General features: G+C 44.9%; 1 protein-coding gene across 1 annotated transcript in view; it reads left to right on the top strand.

The window, feature by feature from the left end:
* The window catches only part of FUOM (fucose mutarotase), a 243837-nt gene that overhangs the window by 79313 nt on the left and 139691 nt on the right, over nt 1-24833 (top strand). The window lies entirely within an intron of this gene.

Here is a 24833-nt window from a genome sequence, read left to right as displayed (position 1 = left end):
CAGGTCTCAACAAATGTTTTAAATCAAAATTATATCAAATATCTTATCTGATCACAATGGAATAAAATGATATCAATAGCAAGAAAAACATTCAAAACTATAAAAATCTATGGAAATTAAGCAGCATAATCCTGAACAAACAATGGGTGAAGGAAGAAATTAAGAATGAAATATTAATACTTGTTGAAACAAGTGCAAATAGAAACACAATGGAAAAGCAGTATTAAGAGGGAAGTTTACAGCAATAAATGCCTACATCAAAAAAAAAAAAAAAAACTAGAAAGAAAACAAAGGACTTAAGGATGCACCTCAAGGAACTAGAAAGCAAGAACAAACCAAACCCCAAATTAGTAGAAGAAAAGAAATAGTAAAGATCAGAGCAGAAGTAAACAAACTTAAATAAAAACACAATATAAAATAACAAAAAATGAAAAGTTGGTTTTTTGAAAAGAAAACGTTGATAAACCATTAACTAGACTAACTTTAAAAAAAGAGAAGGCTCAAATAAATAACATCAGCAATGGAAAAAGAGAAATCACAATGGATATCACAGAACTACCAAGGATCATTAGAGACTGCCATGAACAACTGTAGAAACTGATAAATTTCTGGACACATACAACTTAACAAGATTGAACCAAGAAGAAATAGAAAACCTGAACAGACCAAGACAAGTAACAAGATTGAATCAGTAATAACAAGTCTTTCAACAAAGAAAAGTCCAGGTCTGGATGACTTCACTGCTGAATCCTACAGAACTTTTAAAGAAGAATTAATACTGCTTCCTCTTAAACTATTCCAAAATATTAAAGCAGAGGAAATTCTTTCTAACTCATTCTTCAAGACCAGAATAACTTTGATACCAAAACCAGACAAGGACACAACAACAGCAAAAAGAAAACTACAGTCCATTATCTCTTGAGTACACAGATGCAAAAATCCTCCACAAAATACTAGTAAACTAAGTTAAACAACACATCAAAAAATAATAACCGTGATCAAGTGGGCTTTTAACCCAGGAATGCAAGGATAGTTCAACCTACACGAATCAACAAACATCATACATACATCAGTAGAATGAAGGGAAAAAAGTGATCATCTCAATACATGCAGAAAAATGTTTTGATAAAATTCAACATCTCCATGACAAAAACTTTTAATAAATTAAATATATAATCAAAGTAACTCAACATAATAAATATCATATATGACAAACCCACAGTTAACATCTTACTGAATGAAGAAAAGCAGCAGGGGGGAGGGCATCCTTGTTTCAGTGCTTAGAGGAAAAGAAAGCTCTAACTCTTAGAACTGATAATTTAGTACAGCTGCAGTATTCTAATATACAAAAATCAGTAGCATTACTATATATGATGACACAGTTTAGATATTTGTCCCCTCCAAATCTCATGTTGAAATTTGTTCCCCAGTGTTGGAGGTGGGGCCTAATGGCAGGTATTTGGAGCATGGAAGCAGATCTCTAATGAATGTCTTGGTGCCATCTTCATGGTAATGAACCAGAACTGATTGTATTTTAAAAGCCTGGCACCTTCCTTCCATCTTTCTCTCTCCCTTCACCTCACTATGTAAGGCAGCTTCCTCTTGCCTTCTTCCATGAGTGGAAGGTTTGAGGCCCTCACCAGAAGCATATGCTGGTGCCATGCTTCTGTTACAGCCTGCAGAACTGTGAGCCAAATAAACTTAATTTCCTCATAAATTATCCAGCCTCAGGTATTCCTTTATAGGAACACACATGGATTAAGGCACATGAACAATGAACTAGCTGAAAAAGAAAGGCAATCCCATTTACAATAGATCAAAAAAAAAAAAAAAAAAAAGTGCCTAGGAACAAACTTAGCCAAGGAAGTAAAAGATCTCTACAAGGAAAACTACAAAATATTGATTAAAAAAAACTGAAGAGGATACAGATAGATATCTCATGCTCATGGATAGGAGAATGACAATACTACCCAAGGCAATCTACAGATTCAGTGCTATCTCTATCAAAATACCAACGACACTCCTACAGAAATAGAAAAAAAAAACATAAAATTTGTATGGAATCACAAAAAAACCCAAATAGCCAAAGTAATCCTGAGCAAAAGGAACAAAGCTGGAACTATCATCACATTAGCAGACCTCAAATTATACTACAAAGTTGCAGTAACCAAAACATCTACGGCACGGTACTGGCAAAAAAACAGACACATAGACCAATGGAACAGAATGGAGAACCCAGAAACTAATCCATATATCTACAGCCAACTGATTTTTGACAAAGGTGCCAAGAATATTCACTGAGGAAAGGACAGTTTCTTTAATAAATGGTACTGGGAAAAGTAGATATTCACATGCAGAAGAATGAAACTAGACCCCTTTCTACTCTATACAAAAATCAACTCAAAATGAAACAAAGATCTAAATGTAAAACCCAAAACTATAAAACTGCTAGAAGAAAACATAGGGTAAATGCTTCAGAACATTGGTCTGAAAAAAAAGATTTTATGAATAAGACCTTGAAATCACAAGCAACAAAGGCAAAAAATAACGAACAGTGTTATATCAAACTAAAAGATTTTTACATGGTGAAGAAAACAATCAAAAGAGTGGTAAGACAACCTATAGAATGGGAGAAAATATCTGCAAACCAATCATCCAAGAAGTGATTAAAATCCAGGATATAAAATAAGCTGCAACATCTCAACAGTAAAAAAAGATTTAAAAATAGGTAAATCATCTGAATACACATTTCTCAAAAGAAGACATGCGAATAGACAACAGGTATGTGAAAAAATGCTCAACATCTCGAATCATCAAGGAGACACAAACCAAAACCACAATGAGATATCATCTCACCCTAGTTAGGATGGTTATTATCAAAAAGACAAAAAATAACAAATGGCAGCAAGAGTGCAGATAAAAGGGAACTCTCGTGCACTGTTAGTGGATATGTAAATTAGTACAGCCATCATGGCAAACAGTATGGAGGTTTCTCAAAAACTAAAAATAGAACTACCATATGATCCAGCAATCCCACTGGGTATGTATCCAAAGGAAAAGAAATCAGTGTATCAAAGGGATATCTGCACCCCATGTTTATTGCAGCACTATTCACAATAGCCAAGATATGGAATCAACCTGAGTGTCCATCAACGAATGAAGGGATAAAGAAAATGTGGTATATATACACAATGGAATGCTATTCCACCATAAAAAGAATGAAATCTTATCATGTGCAGCAACATGGATGGAACTGGAGGCCATTATGACAAGTGAAATAAGCCAGCCATAGAAAGACAAATATGGCCTGTTCTCACTCACATGTGGGAGCTTAAAAAGTTGATCTCATGGAGATAGAAGTAAAATGACAGTTACCAGAGGCTAGGAAGGGTGTGGGGGAAGCAGATGAAGAGAGGTTGTTAAGGGGTAAAAACATACAATTAGAGAGAAGGATCTGATCATCACACACGGTACCTGATTTGATCATCACACACGGTACCTGATCTGATCGTCACACACGGGTGCCTGGTCTGATCATCACACATAGGTAACTGACTTCATCATCACACACAGGCACCTGATTTGATAATTACATTACTCAGCAAATGTGCACCCTTATTTACGCATTTTATTGTTTGAAAATGTTACCTTAAAAGGAAAAATAATGATAAACAATGTTTAATGATATGCACACAGAAGTATTTAAGAAGTGAACTGATGTTTGCAACTGGCTTTGAAATGCATAAAATAAGACAGATTGGTGATGGACATAGGATAATCAATTAAAGATAACAAGTTAATGACAGAATGTAGGTGATTGATGCATAAATTAAAGAATAAGAATGCCCTTCTCTGAAAGGAACTAAATCAATAAAGTCCCATGTATTTCCTGCAGGTCATTAGAAAGAAAGGCTGGATAACCCCCTCTCTCACGCTTCGTGGTGCCAGGACCACAAAACTTCACACAGGGAGGAGAGCATTTCTCGTGTATTCCTTGACCTCACACCAAGAGGAGTTGGTTTGGAGAGTCGGGGTTTGGGTGATTTTCTCCAAAGCAGGATATGAAGAAACCCCCACCCCACCCCATCAACACAGACCAGGCAGTACGCACAGTGGGCATATCTGGCTCTTGACTCATCCCCGAACGAGAACCCATGACTAAAAGAAGACATGGCCAGTGGCACCCCCCAGATAAATGCTCCTGCATTGCTCCCAGGGCCCAGTTGCCAGTGAAAGGGAGTCAAGCAGGTGCATGGGGTGTCGGAGGGTGGCAAGTGGCCTTTTTGGGTTCCTGCTCAGCTAGCCGCTGGCTCTCCCTTAGCTCCCTGCTGCCCTGTAGCCCTGACTGCACCTACCCATAGTGCCTTGAGATGTTGGAAGTTCCACATTGAATGATGGCAGTCACGTGGGGGAGCACATTATTTCTAAATCTATGCGTTAATTACCTTCTTGTTCCTTGCTGCTTGCATGAGATTCTCAAAGTCATATGTTGAAATTAGTTTGTTAACACCTGGAACATTTCACACTGGCCACTTCCTTTCCTTTTACCCGATGCACGAACACACTCTCCTCAGCGCCACCGTTAAGTCCTTGTTCCGCAGGGAGTAGGTGAGGGGTTCAGGGTGGGGCTGGCCACTGTGTACAGCACAGCCACCATGTGCTGTTGTCCATGGAGGAGCTGGAGCCCAGGAGGATGTAGGTGTAGGCGACGGCGGAGTAGTACACGCGGACCAGGCGTAGGCGACGGCGGAGCAGGACACGCGGACCAGGCGTCGGCGACGGCGGAGCAGGACACGCGGACCCGGCGTCGGCGACGGCGGAGCAGGACACGCGGACCCGGCGTCGGCGACGGCGGAGCAGGACACGCGGACCCGGCGTCGGCGACGGCGGAGCAGGACACGCGACCCGGCGTCGGCGACGGCGGAGCAGGACACGCGGCGGCGTCGGCGACGGCGGAGTAGTACACGCGGACCAGGCGTAGGCGACGGCGGAGCAGGACACGCGGACCAGGTGTAGGCGACGGTGGAGTAGTGCACGCGGACCAGGTGTAGGCGACGGTGGAGTAGTGCATGCGGACCAGCAGCAGGCGGGAGGAGCACGTGGAGAAGGCCTGCGGCTTTGCCCTCCGCAGTGCGGATGCACAGGATGCTGCAGGGGTTGGCGATGATGCAGCGGGTGGGACACCATGGTTAGCAGGAAGTTGACCACGCCAAAATAAACGTCTATGACCGTGATCATGATGTTGTTCGGGGCTATTGGACTGCAGGACAGCAGTAGCAGGGTGGGGACCTCACACAAAAAGTTCTGGTTCTGACCAGAGCCACAGAAGCTGACCTCAGGCCCGTGTGCACTGACGTGCTGACCACACTGACCACTCACCAGCGTGCCTAAGCAGACGGCCACGTAGCCGTCGTAGGCCATGGCGGTGAGCAGCAGCAGCTCGGCCCCCAGAAACCACGTCAGGAAGAGCTGGCTGTGGCCACCAGCCCCTCCGGCAATTTGGGGAGGACAATGGATGTGCAGACGATGTCTAAAAGGGCCAGGTGGGGGAGAAGGAAGTGCACTGGAGTGTGGAGGCCTGGATTCAGGCTGACAGCCACGACCATGAGGATGTTTCCTGCAAGTGCATTCGGGTAAAAGAGGAGGAAAAAAGCAAAGAAGCAGCCCTGGAGCCGACGGTCTTCAGAGCAACCCCGCAGGACAAACTTCTGGAAAGCTGTGTGGCTGTTTGCTGCCATTAGGAGTGCGAGGCCCTTACAGGTCACTGGGCACAGCTAGTGCCACCAGCACAGGAACTGGGTGGCTAGGTGACCTGTCCCCCTGCTCGCTGTCCTGCTGAGACTCTGGGAAAGTTTGCTGTTGGCAACTTTGCTGCAGAAAGCACATAATTAAGATGTTAACATGGCTCCCTGCGCCCAGGGAGAAGTCAGCATTAACCCTCCACTCTGCGGGGAGTCAGCAAGCCCAGCCTCGCTCACCCCCAAGGACAGTGCTCCCTGCCTGCCTGCAGTGGGGCCCGCATCACAGTAAATAACAAAAGTGCAGCAAGAGCCTCTCATTGCTTTGACTTTAAACATTTCCTCCGTTATCCCAACACACAGAAGCTCGTGGTGTGCAAGTGTGCCTGGCCCCCGAGGCAGGCGGAGACCAAGTCAGTGACCTGGGCGCAGGACTGTGGGTCCCAGAGAAGAAAAACCACCCAGCAGGAGTGGGCCAGGCTTTACGGAGAATTGTGGGCAGAGCAGTACCTAGGTGCCGAGGCAAGAGACTGAAGGCACAAACTGTTTCAGTGTAATAAAGACAATAGTTAGAATAAGAATAGTCATAACACAAATTAGATATAGACATGATCATGGACAATTATCAATCATTATTATAAACATTATTAATCATTTGCTTTTAATATTACTCTTCGTTGCATTACTAATATAACCAAGGAATAACTGGCGGGCATAGGGTCAGGTGCTGAAGGGACACTGTGAGAAGTGACGAAGAAGACAAGAGGTGAGCCCTCTGTCACGCCCGCATAAGGGCCGCTTGAGGGCTCCTTGGTCAAGCGGTAACGCCAGTGTCTGGGAAGGCACCCGTTACTTAGCAGACCGCGAAAGGGAGTCTCCTTTCCTTGGAGGAGTCAGGGAACACTCTGCTCCACCAGCTTCTTGTGGGAGGCTGGATATTATCCAGGCCTGCCCGCGGTCATCTGGCGGCCTAAACCCCTCCCTGTGGTGCTGTGCTTCAACGGTCACGCTCCTTGTCCACCTTCATGCTCCTCCCGTACTCCTGGTTCCTCTTAAAGTTTGTAGAAGACAGAGGTAGAAGAAACAGTGAAAGTCTGAAAGTCTTTGATCTTTCTTATAAGTGCAGAGAAGAAAACGCTGACGTATGCTGCCCTCTCTCTCTACTTCGGCTACCTAAGAGGGAAGGGCCCTGTGTCCCATGATCACGTGACTTGCTTCACCTTGTCAATCACTTAGAAGATCCACCCTCCTCACCCTGCCCCCTTGTCTTGTATGCAGTAAATATCAGCGCGCCCAGCCGCTCAGGGCCACTACCGGTGTCCACGTCTTGGTGGTAGTGGTCCCCCAGGCCCAGCTGTTTTCTCTTTATCTCTTTGTCTTAAGTCTTTATTTCTTACGATCTCTCGTCTCCACACATGTGGAGAACACCTGCTGAGCTTCGTAGGGCTGGACCCTACAGAGAATTAGCCTCAGGACAGCACCTGCAGAGGCTGGGGAGGGGCATCTCCAAAGGGAGGGATGTGGGGACATCAGGGCAGTGAGTGGCTCCAACTACCGCCAGGCCAGACTCCAGCTCTTTTGGCCAGGTGACCTCAGCTGTCAGATTTTGGCTGTGGGTTGACCTCGCCACATTTCTTTAGTGGAAACCACGACTGCGGCCCTACCTCGGCCACCCCAGACCGCTCCCTCGGGAGGGCAGACTCCATGCAGACGCGGGCACAGACTGGCCATCCCTGTTCCTGGTCTGGGTGGGAGGTTTTTTCCCTCAGGGGGTGTCAGGCTGTGTCCGAGACTAGATCCATCAAAGAAAGGCACAGACCCAGCCTGGGCCCAGCCCCCAGTCCAGTGTCTCCACCCAACCAACCTCACATACCTCTCCCACCACCCATCTCTGACCACCTAGCATCCTCGGGCAGGACAGGCCCAGCCCAGGGCAAGGAGACGCGACTTAGTCAACATCAGAGGAAACAAGGCCAAGCCCACTTCCTTCCCAGCCCAGGCCAGCCCTCAGCCCAGGCCAGCCCCCAGCCCAGGGCAGCCCCTCAGCCCAGGCAACCCTCAGCCCAGGCCAGGCCCCAGCCCAGGCAGCCCCTAGCCAGGGAGCCCCCAGCCCAGGCAGCCCCTCAGCCCAGGCAACCCTCAGCCCAGGCCAGCCCCCAGCCCAGGCCAGCCCCCAGCCCAGGCCAGCCCCTCAGCCCAGACAGCCCCCAGCCAGGAAGCCCCCAGCCCAGGCAGCCCCCAGTCCAGGCAGCCCCCAGCCAGGAATCCCCCAGTCCAGGCAGCCCCCAGCCCAGGCAGCCCCCAGCCCAGGCAGCCCCCAGCCCAGGCAGCCCTCAGCCCAGGCAGCCCTCAGTCCAGGCAGCACTCAGCCCAGGCCAGCCCTCAGCCAGGGAGCCCCCAGCCCAGGCAGCCCTCAGCCCAGGCCAGCCCCCAGCCCAGGCAGCCCCCAGCCCAGGCAGCCCTCAGCCCAGGCCAGCCCTCAGCCAGGGAGCCCCCAGCCCAGGCAACCCTCAGCCGAGGCCAGCCCTCAGCCAGGGAGCCCCCAGCCCAGGCAGCCCTCAGTCCAGACAGCCCCCAGCCCAGGCAGCCCTCAGTCCAGACAGCCCCCAGTCCAGGCAGCCCTCAGTCCAGGCAGCCCCCAGCCCAGGCAGCCCCCAGCCCAGGCAGCCCCCAGCCCAGGCAGCTCTCAGTCCAGGCAGCCCTCAGTCCAGGCAGCCCCCAGCCCAGGCAGCCCTCAGTCCAGGCAGCCCTCAGTCCAGACAGCCCTCAGCCCAGGCAGTCCCAAAGACCCCCTGGCTGCCCAGTCTGAGGCCCAAAATCCACCCTCCTTCACAGGAGCCCATTTGCCTGCGGAGCCGAGGGCAGGGCTGACTCTTCCCCGGAGCCTTGCACCAGATTCACAGGAAGCTTCCAGGCCCCTCTTACAGATCCTGATCTGCCTTAGAGGCCAAACCACAGGGCTCCAGCTTCTTGCTCACCTGATCGAGGGCACAGATAAGGCACAGAGCAGCCCACAGAGGTTCCCAGACACAGTTTCAAACGGAAACCCTCAACACAACAGCAAAGCAATTTCAGTCACCTTTTTTCCACGTTAAAGTAGGTCAGGGCAGGGTACAATCAGACCTGACTTTTCAAAAACGTTGAAAGGAAAATTAGGTGGGTCATCCATGCGGAAGGCAGGCATGGAGGGTCACAGCCACTCACTGAGTGAGGAGTGTGGCTGGGCCAGCTCCTGTCTAAACGGAGCGTCCACATCTCCATGGACATGACGGTGCCTCAAGGCTAACGCCTGTCTCCTCCCAGTCAGTGTTTCCTGTGCTTGATGCTGAACTTTGAGTGAAGTCTGTCCCCTGGGGGTGGACGCTGAGGTTGCTAGAGGCCCATGTGCCCCCAGGAGCAGCTCTCAGGGAGCACTTACCCCACGTGGAGGTAGAAAGGGGTCCCCGTGGGAACCGCCCCCAGGCTTGAGCAGACACAGGCCAGGGCACCTGCGGGGCTTCTAGATGATGGACCTGGGGAGAACAAAGCCAGAGCTGGTGGCTTCTCCCCAGCACCTCTGCCCTGCACACACAAGGACCGTGTGCAACCCTCCCTGCCGGAGGATGGAATTTTATTTAAATAGACTTAATCTTTTAGGATAGTTTTAAATTTGGCCCCACCCAGTTTCCCCCGTTACTGACATATTCCATTAGCATATGTTACATTAATGTGCCAGTATCGATCCTGTACTATCCACTGCAATCCATGGCTGTTTCCCATTTCCTCCGTGTTCACCTAACCGCCTTCTGTCCACATCACAGTCAGGAGTTTCCTTAGGCTTCTCTGGACTGCGACATTTTCTCAGACTTTCCTTGCTTTTGATGAACTTGGTAGTTTTGGAGAATATTGGCCAGGTATTTTGTATTTGCCAGGTATTCCCTTGACTGGGATTTGCCTGATTATTTTTTTTACTCGTGATTAAAGTTATGGGTTTTGGAGAGGAAGGACACAGAGGCACGTGACATTCTCATCACACCACACCGGGGTGCACGCTGTCAGCATGTCTTGCTGTTGATGTGAACTTGAGAAGGTCAGTATTTTCATCACATTTCTTATGTGCCCATCCAGACACTGAGGTGGCCTGCAGTGTCCAGGGAGACACTGTCCTGCCTTCAACGATGGAGCATCCAAAGGGTCTGAGGAGACTAAGAGTCTTCTGGTAGGCTGGAACCCAGACCCTACTCTGTACCCAGCAGGCCTGGCCATGTTGATGAGGCATGGTGAACCCACGGGGGATTGACTGACTTCCTTGTTTGGGCCAAAGGCCCACAGCTGATTGGTAAAGCATGTGTAGGTGGTCACAGAAAGTGCCCATAGGTAGAACTGAGATGATAATCGTGCTCAGGAGAAACCTGGCAATTTATCTTAGTGACCAAGTGCAGAAAATAAGACATGCAGAAAACAGCCATTGCAAAAGAACCAGAGACGTGGCCATGGCTGATTTAAAGTGGTTCTTAATTTCACAAAAGGAAGACGACTGGCCCCTTTAATTTTCCAAACCTCCTAACGTCCTTCATCTCACATATTTTTAATCTCTGGCCAATGATTATCTATTTTCCATGACAGTGTATGTAATAGCATTTCAGCAACCCAAGATTTGAACACTTCCTCTAATTTATTCAAATGTGATATAACCTTCAGCTATGCCAGATGTTCCTAATCAAACACACCACATTTCTTTAAAAATAATGTTGATTTATAAAAACATTCAGTATCAAAGGTCACTGCAACACTGATTTAAGGTTATTTCATGGCCCACAATAAGCAACCATATTTTTAGCATTTAAACCTCAAAATCCAAGCTCAGTGGTAAGATGCGGGGAGCACCTGCTACACACCTGGAACTGTCCCAGGGCTACAGGGACCCTCGCAGCCCGGTGAGAGTCCCTCATCTTCCAACGTTTTGGGATCCTCAGGCAGCAGGGCCAACTCCAGCAAGGCTCAGCAGGTCTGAGTCACCTGACCACTTTCCACCAGGCACTCCCTGGGGGACCCTGTGCTCAGCCTATGGGAAACAAGCTAAGCAAAGGGGCTTCTTCAACTCTGGGGTCAGTGAGACACCCACCAACAATTAAGCGCAGGATGTTCCCTTGGGAGCAGTCTCTGTACTCACCTGTTCTTACACTGCTATAAAAAAATGCCCGAGACTCTGTAATTTATAAGAAAAGAGGTTTCATTGGCTCACGGTTCTGCAGGCTGCACAGAAAGGACAGTGGCATCTGCTTCTGGGGAGGCCTCAGGAAGCTTCCAGTCATGGTGGAAGGTCAAGGGGGAGCAGGTGCTTCACATGGCAAAACAGGAACAAGAAAGAGGGAAAGATGCCACACTCAACGACCAGATCTCAGGAGGGAGATGCCACACTCAATGACCAGATCTCAGGAGGGAGACACCACACTTTCAACTGACCAGATCTCGGGAGGGAGACGCCATACTCAATGACCAGATCTCAGGAGGGAGATGCCACACTCAATGACCAGATCTCAGGAGGGAGATACCAACCACATCTCAGGAGGGAGACGCCACACTCAACAACCACATCTCAGGAGAGAGACGCCACACTCAACAACTTACATCTCAGGAGGGAGACACCACACTCAACAACCAGATCTCAGGAGGGAGACGCCGCACTCGACAACTTACATCTCAGGAGGGAGACGCCACACTTTCAACCAACCATATCTCAGGAGGGAGACACCACACCCAACGACCAGATCTCAGGAGGGAGATGCCACACTCAATGACCAGATCTCAGGAGGGAGACACCACACTTTCAACTGACCAGATCTCAGGAGGGAGACGCCACACTCAACAACCAGATCTCAGGAGGGAGACACCACACTCAACAACTTACATCTCAGGAGGGAGACACCACACTCAACAACCAGATCTCAGGAGGGAGACGCCGCACTCGACAACTTACATCTCAGGAGGGAGACGCCACACTTTCAACCAACCATATCTCAGGAGGGAGACACCACACTCAACGACCAGATCTCAGGAGGGAGACAACACACTCAACGACCAGATCTCAGGAGGGAGACGCCACACTCAATAACTTACATCTCAGGAGGGAGACGCCACACTCAACAACCAGATCTCAGGAGGGAGATGCCATACTCAACAACTTACATCTCAGGAGGGAGACGCCACACTTTCAACTGACCACATCTCAGGAGGGAGACTCCACATTCAATTACCAGATCTCAGAAGGGAGACACCACACTCAATGACCAGATCTCAGGAGGGAGACATCACACTTTCAACTGACCAGATCTCAGGAGGGAGATGCCACACTCAATGACCAGATCTCAGGAGGGAGACGCCACACTCAATGACCAGATCTCAGGAGGGAGACATCACACTTTCAACTGACCAGATCTCAGGAGGGAGATGCCACACTCAATGACCAGATCTCAGGAGGGAGACATCACACTTTCAACTGACCAGATCTCAGGAGGGAGATGCCACACTCAATGACCAGATCTCAGGAGGGAGACACCACACTTTCAACCAACCACATCTCAGGAGGGAGACGCCACACTCAACAACCACATCTCAGGAGAGAGACGCCACACTCAACCAACCAGATCTCAGGAGGGAGACACCACACTTTCCATCAACCAGATCTCAGGAGGGATATGCCACACTTTCAATTGACCAGATCGCAGGAGGGAGATGCCACACTTTCAACTGACCAGATCTCAGGAGGGAGACGCCACACTCAATGACCAGATTTCAGGAAGGAGAAACCACACTCAACGACCAGATCTCAGGAGGGGAACACCACATTTTCAACCGACCAGATCTCAGGAGGGAGATGCCACACTCAACCAACCAGATCTCAGGAGGGAGACGCCACACTCAATGACCACATCTCAGGAGGGAGATGACACACTCAACTGACCATATCTCAGGAGGGAGATGCCACACTTTCCATCGACCAGATCTCAGGAGGAAGATGCCACACTTTCAACCGACCAGATCTCAGGAGGGAGATGCCACATTCAATGACCAGATCTCAGGAGGGAGACACCACACTTTCAACTGACCAGATCTAAAGAGGGAGATGCCACACTCAATGACCACATCTCAGGAGGGAGACAACACACTCAACCAACCACATCTCAGGAGGGAGATGTCACACTTTCAACCAACAAGATCTCAGGAGGAAGACGCCACACTTCCCACTGACCAGATCTCAGGAGGGAGAAGCCACATTCAATGACCAGATCTCAGGAGGAAGACACCATACTCAACGACCAGATCTCAGGAGGGAGATGCCACACTTTCAACTGACCAGATCTCAGGAGTGAGACACCACACTTTCAACCGACCAGATCTAAGGAGGGAGACGCCACACTTTCAACCGACCAGATATCAGGAGGAAGACGCCACATTCAAACAACCACATGTCAGGAGGGAGACACCACACTCAACCAACCAGATCTCAGGAGGGAGAAGCCACAGCCAATGACCACATCTCAGGAGGGAGACGCCACACTTTGAACTAACCAGATCTTAGGAAGCAGACGCTACACTTTCAACTGACCAGATCTCAGGAGCGAGACACCACACTTTCCATCGACCAGATCTCAGGAGGGAGATGCCACACTTTCCATCAACCAGATCTCAGAAGGGAGATGCCACACTTTTAACTGAACAGGTTTCAGGAGAACTCACTAATTCAATCTTTTCACTTGTTGTATATACTTGTTTCTTTTTCTTCTGAAGTCGATCTTGGAGTTTGTGTCTTTCTAGAAATTTGTCCACTTCATCTAAGTTCTCTGATTTATTGACATACAAATGCTCATAGTATTCCTTTATAATCCTTTCTATGTCTATAAAGTTGGTAGTTATGCTCCCTCTTTCATTTCTGATTTTAGTAATTTGAGTCTTCTCTCTTTGTCAATATAGCTAAAGGTTTATCAGTTTTGCTGATATTTTCAAAGACCAAGTTTTGATTTTACTGATTTTCTCTATTGTTTTTCTGTTCTCTACTGCTATAACTTTAATTATTTCCTCCTTTTTATTTGCTTTAGGGTTAGTTTGCTCTTCATTTTTCAATGTCTTAAGGTGGAAAGTCAGATTTTTTAACTTATTTCTTTTTCCCTAATATTTATATTCACAGATACAAATTTCCCTCTGAACATTGCTTAGCTGCAGCTTCTACATTTTGGTAGGTTTCACCTTCATTTTCATTATTCGCAAGATATTTTCTCATTTTCCTTTTAATTTATTTTAAATTCATTGTTTATTTAGAAGTGTGTTAATTTCCAAAACTGTACAACATGAAACAGAAATGGCAAGAATGAAAATCCTTCCCTTGTTCCTAATCTTGGGGGAAGAATTCAGTCTTTCAACATTAGGTATGATGTTAGTTGTGAATTTTTCATAGATACCCATGATCAGGTTGAGGAAGTTTTGACTCAGTATTAAAATGAAATAGAAGACATCCAGAATGGAAATAAAGGGGTAAAATTATCTCTAGTCTCACATGAAAGATTCTTGTATGTAGGAAATCATAAGGAACCCACTAAAAAACTATTAAAACCTTATAGCAAGTTTGCAAGATATAAGATCAATATATGTATACAGTAAGTGCTCACTTAACATCAGCAATAGGTTATTGGAAGCTCAACTTTAAGATAAATGATGTACAGCAGGTTCTCAAATACCATTTCATTCAACATCATTTCATTACATCATTAATGAGAAATTTTGTTATATGTCATTTCACTTAGAGTCAGTTTCCAAGAACCTACTGACAACATTAAGTAAGGACTTATTATATTAATTGAGTTTTTATACACTTACAACAAACAACCCAAAAATAAAATGTAAAAAAATTTCCTTTATAATAGCATGAAAAAGACTAGAATACTTAGGAATAAATGTAACCAAGGAGGTATAAGCTATGTATACTAAAAACTACAAAATATCGTTGAAAAATTAAAGAAGACCTAAGATATCTTTCCATGAACATGGATTAGAAGATTTAATATTGTTGGCCGGGCATGGCAGTTCATGCCGGTAACCCCAACACTTTGGGAGGCTGAGGCAGGTGGATCACTTGAGGTCAGGAGTTCGAGACAAGCCTGACCAACATGGTGAAATCCTATCTCTACTAAAAATACAAAAATTAGCCTGGCTGGGTGACACATGCCTGTAATCCCAACTATATGGGAGGCTGAGGCAGGAGAATTGCTTGAACCCAGGAAGCAGAGGTTGCAGTGAGCCGAGATTGCACCACTGCACTCCAGCCTGGGCAACAGAGCAAGACTTCTGCCTCAAAATCAACAACAACAACAACAAAAATGAAGATTTAATATTGTTAATGTGGCAACACTCTCTAAGTTGATCTAAAGATTGATCACACTCTGGCCGGGTGCTGTGGCTCATGCCTGAAATCTCAGCACTTTGGAAGGCTGAGGTGGGTGGATCACCTGAGGTCAGGAGTTCGAGACCAGCCTGGCCAACATGGTGAAACCCCATCTACTAAAACTAGCCGGGCATGGTGGTGTGCACCTGTAGTCCCAGCTAGTCAAGAGGCTAAGCAGGGAGAGTCGCTTGAACCCAGGAGGCGAAGGTTGCAGCAAGCTGAGATCGCGCCATTGCACTTCAGCCTGGATGACAGAGCAAGACTCCATTAAAAAAAAAAAAAAAAAAAAAAGATCACACTCCCTATCTGAAACCCTGCTGGCTTTGTTGAAATTGACAAATTGACTATAAAATGTATATGGAAACTCAAGAGACCCGGAATACACAAAAACAGTCTTTAAAATAGAACAAAGTGGAAGGGCTCACACTTCAAAATTTCAAAACTTACTACAAAGCTATGAAAACAAAAACTGTGTGACAATGGCATAAGCTAGACATATAGATCAGTAAAATAGAATTGAAAGTACAACAATAAATCCATATAATTATGGCAAATTGATTTTTGACAATTGAAGGGTGCCAAGACCATTCAATGGGAGGAATAATCTTCTCAACAACTGGTGCTAGGACAACTGCATAGCCACATGCAAAAGAATGAAGTTGGACCCCTATCTCACACCATATACAAGAATTCATTTTAAATGGTCACAGACCCAGCTATAAAAGCTAAAATTGTAAACACTTAGTAAAAACATGGATGTGAATCATCATCACCTTGGGTCTGGTGCTGTTATCTCAGATATGGCACCAAAAGTATAAGCAAGCAAAGAAAAATAGATAAATTGAATTTCAAAATTGAAAACCTTATGTGTCAAAGGACACTACCAAGACATTGAAAAGACAACTTACAGAATGGAAGAAAATATCTGCAAATTGCAATCTGATTGAGACTTGCATCTAGAATTTTTTTAACTCTTAAAATATAGATAACCCAATTAAAAATGGGAAAAGAACCTGAATAGAAGTTTCTCCAAATAAGACCTATGAATAGCCACTAAGAACCTGAAAAGATACTCAACATAATTAGTCATCAGGGAAATTCATACCGAAACCACATGAGCTACCACTTCACACCCACTAGCACAGATATAATAAAAAACAATAGGCAACAACAAGTTTTGATGAGGATGGAGAGAAATCAGACTCTGCTGATGGGAGGGTAAAAAGGTGAAACCACTTTGGAAAAGAGGTTGGCAGCTCCCCAACATGTCAAACATAGAGATACCATTTGATCTAACAATTCCACTTCTAGGCACATACCCAAGAGAAATGAAAACATTTGTACACAGCAAATTGTGCATGAACATTCATAGAACCATTATTCATAATAACCAAAATCTGGAAACAACCCGAATTGCCATAAACTAATAAACAGACAAAATGTAGCTTAGCCACACAATGAAACATCATTTCATCATAAAAAAGAATGAAGCTGCCAGGCGCAGTGGCTCAAGCCTGTAATCCCAGCACTTTGGGAGGCCAAGACGGGTGGATCACGAGGTCAGGAGATCGAGACCATCCTGGCTAACATGGTGAAACCCTGTCTACTAAAAAATACAAAAAACTAGCCAGGTGAGGTGGTGGGTGCCTGTAGTTCCAGCTACTTGGGAGGCTGAGGCAGGAGAATGGCATAAACCTGGGAGGCTGAGCTTGCAGTGAGCTGAGATCTGGCCACTGCACTCCAGCCTGGGCGACAGAGTGAGACTCCATCTCAAAAAAAAAAGAATGAAGCTCAGATACATGCTACAACATGAATGAACCTTGAAAATAATATGCTAAGTGAAAAAAGCAGTTACAAAATACTAAATATTATATGATTCCATTTATATGGAATGTTCAGGAATAGACAAGTGTATAGAGACAAAAGGTGGATCAGTGGTTGCTTTGGGCTAGAGAGGATGGAGAGTTGGATCGGTGATGGCTAATGGGTACAGGCTCCTTTATATTGATAAAAATGATCTAAAATTCATGGTAGTTATGGTTGCGACAGTCTGTGAATATACTAAAAACTATCAAATTTTATACTTTAAATGGATGAATTGTATGGTATATTAATTAATTCTCAAAAAAGCTGTTACCAAAAAACAAAATTCAGTGAATTTTTATTTCAGGTCACCCTCATTGTATACTGGACAAGTGCTAGACTGATGTTAGAAACAGTGCTGGTGCTCCTCGTCCTTGAGGGCCTGGGGTCCCACATCTGTCCAGGGCCCATGCACAGTGCCCAGGGGGAAACCCTCCAGAGGCACCTCAGTGCAGCTACAGACCTCACTCAGGATCATCAGCGAGTAATAAAATAATCATCTATAGGCAGTGTGACCTATGCAGGCCACAGGGACTCAGGGAGACTTTGAGGCTGGCAGAGGAAAGAAGCAGCAAGACCACATGGAATGCTGGGAGCCTTCCTAAAAGGCCTCTCCCATCCCAGAAGCTCCCAAAACTATCCTGGGTGGGCCGCAAAGCCCCAGGCTTTGGAGCAGGGTGCCTGTGCCCTACAAGCGGGCACCCAAGATGGCCGAATAGGAACAGCGCCAGCCTCCAGCTTCCAGTGTGAGCAACACAGAAGACAGGAGATTTCTGCATTTGCAACTCAGGTGCAGACTGACACCACACACCTCACACAGCTGGGTACACCTCTGAGATGAAGCTTCCAGAGCAAGAATCAGACAGCAACACTTGCTGTTAAGCAATATTCTATCTTCTGCAGCCTCCATGGTTGATACCCAGGCAACCAGGGTCTGGAGTGAACCTCAAGCAAACTCCAACAGACATGCAGCTGAGGGTCCTGACTATTAGAAGGAAAAATAACAAACAGAAAGGACACACACACCAAAACCCCATCAGTACATCACCATCATCAAAGACCAAAGGCAGATAAAACCACAAAGATGGGGAAAAAGCAGTGCAGAAAAGCTGGAAATTCAAAAAATCAGAGCACATCTCCCCCTCCAAAGGAATGCAGCTCATCACTGGCAAAGGAACAAAGCTGGACGGAGAATGACTTTGACGAGTTGGGAGAAGAAGGCTTCAGTCGATCAAACTTCTCAGAGCTAGAGGAGGAACTAAGTACCCAACACAAAGAAACTAAAAACCTTGAAAAAAGAATGGAAGAATGGATAACTAGAATAATCAATGCAGAAAAGTCCATAAATGAACTGATAGAGATGAAAACCACAACACGAGAACTACGTGACAAATGCACAAGCTTCAGTAACCGACTTGATCAACTGGAAGAAAGAGTATCAGTGATTGAAGATCAAATGAATGAAATGAAGCAAGAAGTGAAGTTTAGAGAAAAAAGAGTAAAAAGAAGTGAACAAAGCCTCCAAGAAATATGGAATTATGTGAAAAGACCAAATCTACGTCTGATTGGTGTGCCTGAAAGTGACAGGGAGAATGGAACCAAGTTGGAAAACACTCTGCAGGATATTATCCAGGGGAACTTCCCCAACCTAGCAAGGCAGGCCAACATTCAAATTCAGGAAATACAGAGAATGCCACAAAGATACTCCTCGAGAAGCGCAACTCCAAGACACATAATTGTCAGATTCACCAAAGTTGAAATGAAGGAAAAAATGTTAAGGGCAGCCAGAGAGAAAGGTCGGGTTACCCACAAAGGGAAGCCCATCAGACTAACAGCAGATCTCTCGGCAGAAACTCTACAAGCCAGAAGAGAGTGGAGGCCAATATTCAACATTCTTAAAGGAAAGAATTTTCAACCCAGAATTTCATATCCAGCCAAACTAACTTTCACAAGTAAAGGAGAAATAAAATCCTTTACAGACAAACAAATGCTGAGAGATTTTGTCACCAGCAGGCCTGCCCTACAAGACATCCTGAAGGAAGCACTAAACATGGAAAGGAACAACTGGTATCAGCCATTGCAAAAACATGCCAAAATGTAAAGACCATCCATGCTAGGAAGAAACTGCATCAACTAGCGAGCAAAATAGCCAACTAATGTCATAATGACAGGATCAAGTTCACATATAACAATATTAACCTTAAATGTAAATGGACTAAATGGTCCAATTAAAAGACCTCCAGACTGGCAAATTGGATAAAGAGTCAAGACCCATCAGTTTGCTGTATTCAGGAGACCCATCTCACATGCAGAGACACATACTGGCTCAAAGTAAAGGGATGGAGGAAGATCTACCAAGCAAATGGAAAACAAAAAAAGGCAGGGGTTGCAATCCTCATCTCTGATAAAACAGACTTTAAACCAACAAAGATCAAAAGAGACTAGGCCATTACATACTGGTAAAGGGAGCAATTCAACAAGAAGAGCTAACTATCCTAAATATATATGCACCCAATACAGGAGCACCCAGATTCATAAAGCAAGTCCTTAGAGACTTACAAAGAGACTTAGACTCCCACACAATAATAATGGGAGACTTTAACACCCCACTGTCAACATTAGACAGATAAACGAGACAGAAAGTTAACAAGGATATCCAGGAACTGAACTCAACTCTGCACCAAGCGGATCTAATAGACATCTACAGAACTCTCCACCCCAAATCAACAGAATATACATTCTTCTCAGCACCACATCACACTTATTCCAAAATTGACCACATGGTTGGAAGTAAGGCACTCCTCAGCAAATATAAAAGTACAGAAATTATAACAAACTGTCTCTTAGACCACAGTGCAATCAAACTAGAACTCAGGACTGAGAAACTCAATCAAAATCACTCAACTACATGGAAACTGAACAACCTGCTCCTGAATGACTACTGGGTACATAGCAAAATGAAGGCAGAAATAAAGATGTTCTTTGAAACCAATGAGAACAAAGATACAACATACCAGAATCTCTGGGACACATTAAAAGCAGTGTGCAGAGGGAAATTTATAGCACTAAATGCCCACAAGAGAAAGCATGAAAGATCTAAAATTGACACCCTAACATCACAATTAAAAGAACTAGAGCAGCTAGAGCAAACACATTCAAAAGCTAGCAGAAGGCAATAAATAACTAAGATCAGAGCAGAACTGAAGGAGATAGAGACACAAAAAAACTCTTCAAAAAATCAATGAATCCAGGAGCTGGTTTTTTGAAAAGATCAACAAAATTGACAGACTGCTAGCAAGACTAATAAAGAAGAAAAGAGAGAAGAATCAAATAGATGCAATAAAAAATGATAAAGGGGATATCACCACCGACCCCACAGAAATACAAACTACCATCAGCAAATACTATAAACACCTCTGCGCAAATAAACTAGAAAACCTAGAAGAAATGGATAAATTCCTGGACACATACACTCTCCCAAGACTAAACCAGGAAGAAGTTGAATCCCTGACAATAGCAGGCTCTGAAATTGAGGCAATAATTAATATCCTACCAACCAAAAAAAGTCCAGGACCAGACGGATTCAAAGCCAAATTCTACCAGAGGTACAAGGAGGAGCTGGTATCATTCCTTCTGAAACTATTCCAATCAGTAGAAAAAGAGGGAATCCTCCCTGACTCATTTTATGAGGCCAACATCATCCTGATACCAAAGCCTGGCAGAAATACAACAAAAAAAGAGAATTTTAGACCAATATCCCTGATGAACATCGATGCAAAAATCCTCAATAAAATACTGGCAAACCGAATCCAGCAGCACATCAAAAAGCTTACCCACCATGATCAAGTGGGCTTCATCCCTGGGATGCAAGGCTGGTTCAACATATGCAAATCAATAAACGTAATCCAGCATATAAACAGAACCAAAGACAAAAACCACATGATTATCTCAATAGATGCAGAAAAGGCCTTTGAAAAAATTCAACAGCCCTTCAAGCTAAAAACTCTCAATAAATTCGGTATTGATGGAACGTATCTCAAAATAATAAGAGCTATTTATGACAAACCCACAGCCAATATCATACTGAATGGGCAAAAACTGGAAGCATTCCCTTTGAAAACTGGCACAAGACAGGGATACCCTCTCTCACCACTTCTGTTCAACATAGTGTTGGAAGTTCTGGCTAAGGCAATCAGGCAAGAGAAAGAAATAAAGCATATTCAGTTAGGAAAAGAAGAAGTCAAATTGTCCCTGTTTGCAGATGACATGATTATATATTTAGAAAACCCCATTGTCTCAGCCCAACATCTCCTTAAACTGATAAGCAACTTCAGCAAAGTCTCAGGATACAAAATCAATGTGCAAAAATTACAATCATTCTTATACACCAGTAACAGACAAACAGAGCCAAATCATGAATGAACTCCCATTCACAATTGCTTCAAAGACAATAAAATACCTAGGAATCCAACTTACAAGGGATGTGAAGGACCTCTTCAAGGAGAACTACAAACCACTGCTCAGTGAAATAAAAGAGGACACAAACAAATGGAAGAACATACCATGCTCATGGATAGGAATAATCAATATCATGAAAATGGCCATACTGCCCAAGGTAATTTATAGATTCAATGCCATCCCCATTAAGCTACCAATGACTTCCTTCACAGAATTGGAAAAAATTGCTTTAAAGTTCATATGGAACCAAAAAAGACCCTGCATTGCCAAGACAATCCTAAGCCAAAAGAATAAAGCTGGAGGCATCATGCTACCTGACTTCAAACTATACTACAAGGCTACAGTAACCAAAACAGCATGGTACTGGTACCAAAACAGAGATATAGACCAATGGAACAGAACAGAGCCCTCAGAAATAATACCACACACCTACAGCCATCTGATCTCTGACAAACCTGACAAAAACAAGAAATGGGGAAAGGATTCCCTATTTAATAAATGGTGCTGGGAAAATTGGCTAGCCATAAGTAGAAAGCTGAAACTGGATCCTTTCCTTACTCCTTATACAAAAATTAATCCGAGATGGATTAGAGACTTAAATGTTAGACCTAAAACCATAAAAACCCTAGAAGAAAACCTAGGGAATACCATTCAGGACATAGGCATGGGCAAGGACTTCATGTCTAAAACACCAAAAGCAACGGCAACAAAAGCCAAAATTGACAAATGGGATCTAATTAAACTAAAGAGCTTCTGCACAGTGAAAGAAACTACCATCAGAGTGAACAGGCAACCTACAGAACGGGAGAAAAATTTTGCAATCTACTTATCTGACAAAGGGCTAATATCCAGAACCTACAAAGAACTCAAACAAATTTACAAGAAAAAAACAAACAACCCCATCAAAAAGTGGGCAAAGGATATGAACAGATACTTCTCAAAAGAAGGCATTTATACAGCCAACAGACACATGAAAAAATGCTCATCATCACTGGCCATCAGAGAAATGCAAATCAAAACCACAATGAGATACCATCTCACACCAGTTAGAATGGCAATCATTAAAAAGTCAGGAAACAACAGGTGCTGGAGAGGATGTGGAGAAATACGAATACTTTTACACTGTTGGTGGGACTGTAAACTAGTTCAACCATTGTGGAAAATAGCGTGGCAATTCCTCAAGGATCTAGAACTAGAAATACCATTTGACCCAGCCATCCCATTACTGGGTATATACCCAAAGTATTATAAATCATGCTGCTATAAAGACACACGCACATGTATGTTTATTGTGGCACTATTCACAATAGCAAAGACTTGGAATCAACCCAAATGTTCATCAGTGACAGACTGGATTAAGAAAATGTGGCAAATATACACCATGGAGTACTATGCAGCCATAAAAAGGGATGAGTTCATGTCCTTTGTAGGGACATGGATGCAGCTGGAAACCATCATTCTCAGCAAGAACAGAAAAACAAATACTGCATGTTCTCACTCATAGGTGGGAACTGAACAATGAGATCACCTGGACACAGGAAGGGGAACATCACACACTGGGGCCTATTGTGGGGAGCGGGATGGGGGAGGGATAGCATTAGGAGATATACCTAATATAAATGATGAGTTAATGGGTGCAGCACACCAACATGGCACATGTATACCTATGTAACAAATCCGCATGTTGTGCACATGTACCCTAGAACTTAAAGTATAATAATAAAAAAAACATCATCATCATCTATGAACAACAGTAATGCCAGTAAGAAGAATAAAATAATAATCTATGAACAACAGTGATGACAGTAAGGAGAATAAAATAATATAAAATAATAATCTATGAACAACAGTGATGACAGTAAGGAGAATAAAATAATATAAAATAATAATCTATGAACAACAGTGATGACAGTAAGGAGAATAAAATAATATAAAATAATAATCTATGAACAACAGTGATGACAGTAGGGAGAATAAAATAATATAAAATAATAATCTATGAACAACAGTGATGACAGTAAGGAAAATAAAATAATATAAAATAATAATCTATTAACAGTAATGACAGTAAGGAGAATAAAATAATAATCTATGAACAACAGTGATGTCAGTAAGGAGAATAAAATAATCATCTATGAACAACAGTGATGACAGTAAGGAGAATAAAATAATCATCTATGAACAACGGTGATGACAGTAAGGAGAAGGAGGTGAGCCCACTCCTATGGAGCTCACAATGTGCAGAACGTTCTTCGAATCCCTTTAAACCCAACAGCAACCTTCATCCTACTAATAACCCCATTTATAGGTGTGCAAACTGAGGCAGAGGGAGGTCAGGAAAGATGTCCAAGGTCCCACCACTAACAGGCATGAAGGGAAGGCCCCAGAGCCCACTTCTTAAGGCAGGGCCCTTCCCCACTGAGGTGAGCAGCTGCTGTCATCCCACCCGCCCTTCTCCTTCGGGGCCAGGAGGGGCTGGGGGCCCTAGAGCCACAGCCAGAAAAAGGCTGAACTTTTTTTACTCAGTTGAATAAATAATCAGGCTTTATGCTTTCTTCTACCTGTGAGGTAAGAGGCGGGTCCACCCCAGCTGGGGTCCTGGGGCTGCCCGGGGTGGGGCTCTGGGTGTTAATTGTGTTCACGTGACTGAGCCAAGTTTCAGTCCTTGGGGACCGATATGTTCCCTGTAAAACATTTCCCATCTAACAGTCGCTATGTTAAAAATCCCTGGGATTCCATTTAGTCATGATCGCCAGAGAAAAACGGAATTCAGAACTAGAGAATGAAATGAGATAAAAGTGGACGGTTGTGGCTGGAATTCTTTCTTGTACAAATCAAAATGCGGTAATAGTTTCAACACATTTGACACCATCATAAATCCAGACACATCCAGTAGGCTCACTCCATAGCTCCGGTAGGCGGGAATCAGTCACTCAGGCGCCTTCACGGACCTCTCCTGTATCCCCCGTCCTCCCCGGGTTTGAGGAGCTCGGGGTCCTGCCCTGGGACACATCTGTCTTGCCCTCGGACACTGGCTCTGCCCTTCGCCCAGCACTGCCAGGAGGCCAAAAAACAAGGCAGTGGCCACGGGCTCCCTTCCTGCTGGGCCCCTTTCTGGGCAGTGCTAGTTTTCTCCTCGGAGGCCAGTCGGCCTCCCACCACCCTGGCTGCAGTCCTCACTCCACACTTCAGGGGATGCCAGGGTAGTCTCCTTACACCCTGCCCCACCCTCCTGACAGGCCCTTCACCAAACTCTCTTCAACCCCTCTCTGGGCCTGCCACCTGCCTCCTGCTGGGACTCTTGTGTTTCTGGTCATGAGCTCAAAATAGTAATACATTTTAATTCTTTTTTTTTT

This window comes from Macaca thibetana, chromosome 9, assembly GCF_024542745.1.
Source record: "Macaca thibetana thibetana isolate TM-01 chromosome 9, ASM2454274v1, whole genome shotgun sequence".
Taxonomy (NCBI): domain Eukaryota; kingdom Metazoa; phylum Chordata; class Mammalia; order Primates; family Cercopithecidae; genus Macaca; species Macaca thibetana.
Note: the sequence above shows the minus strand (reverse complement) of the source record. Positions and strands in the feature narration are given on the sequence as shown.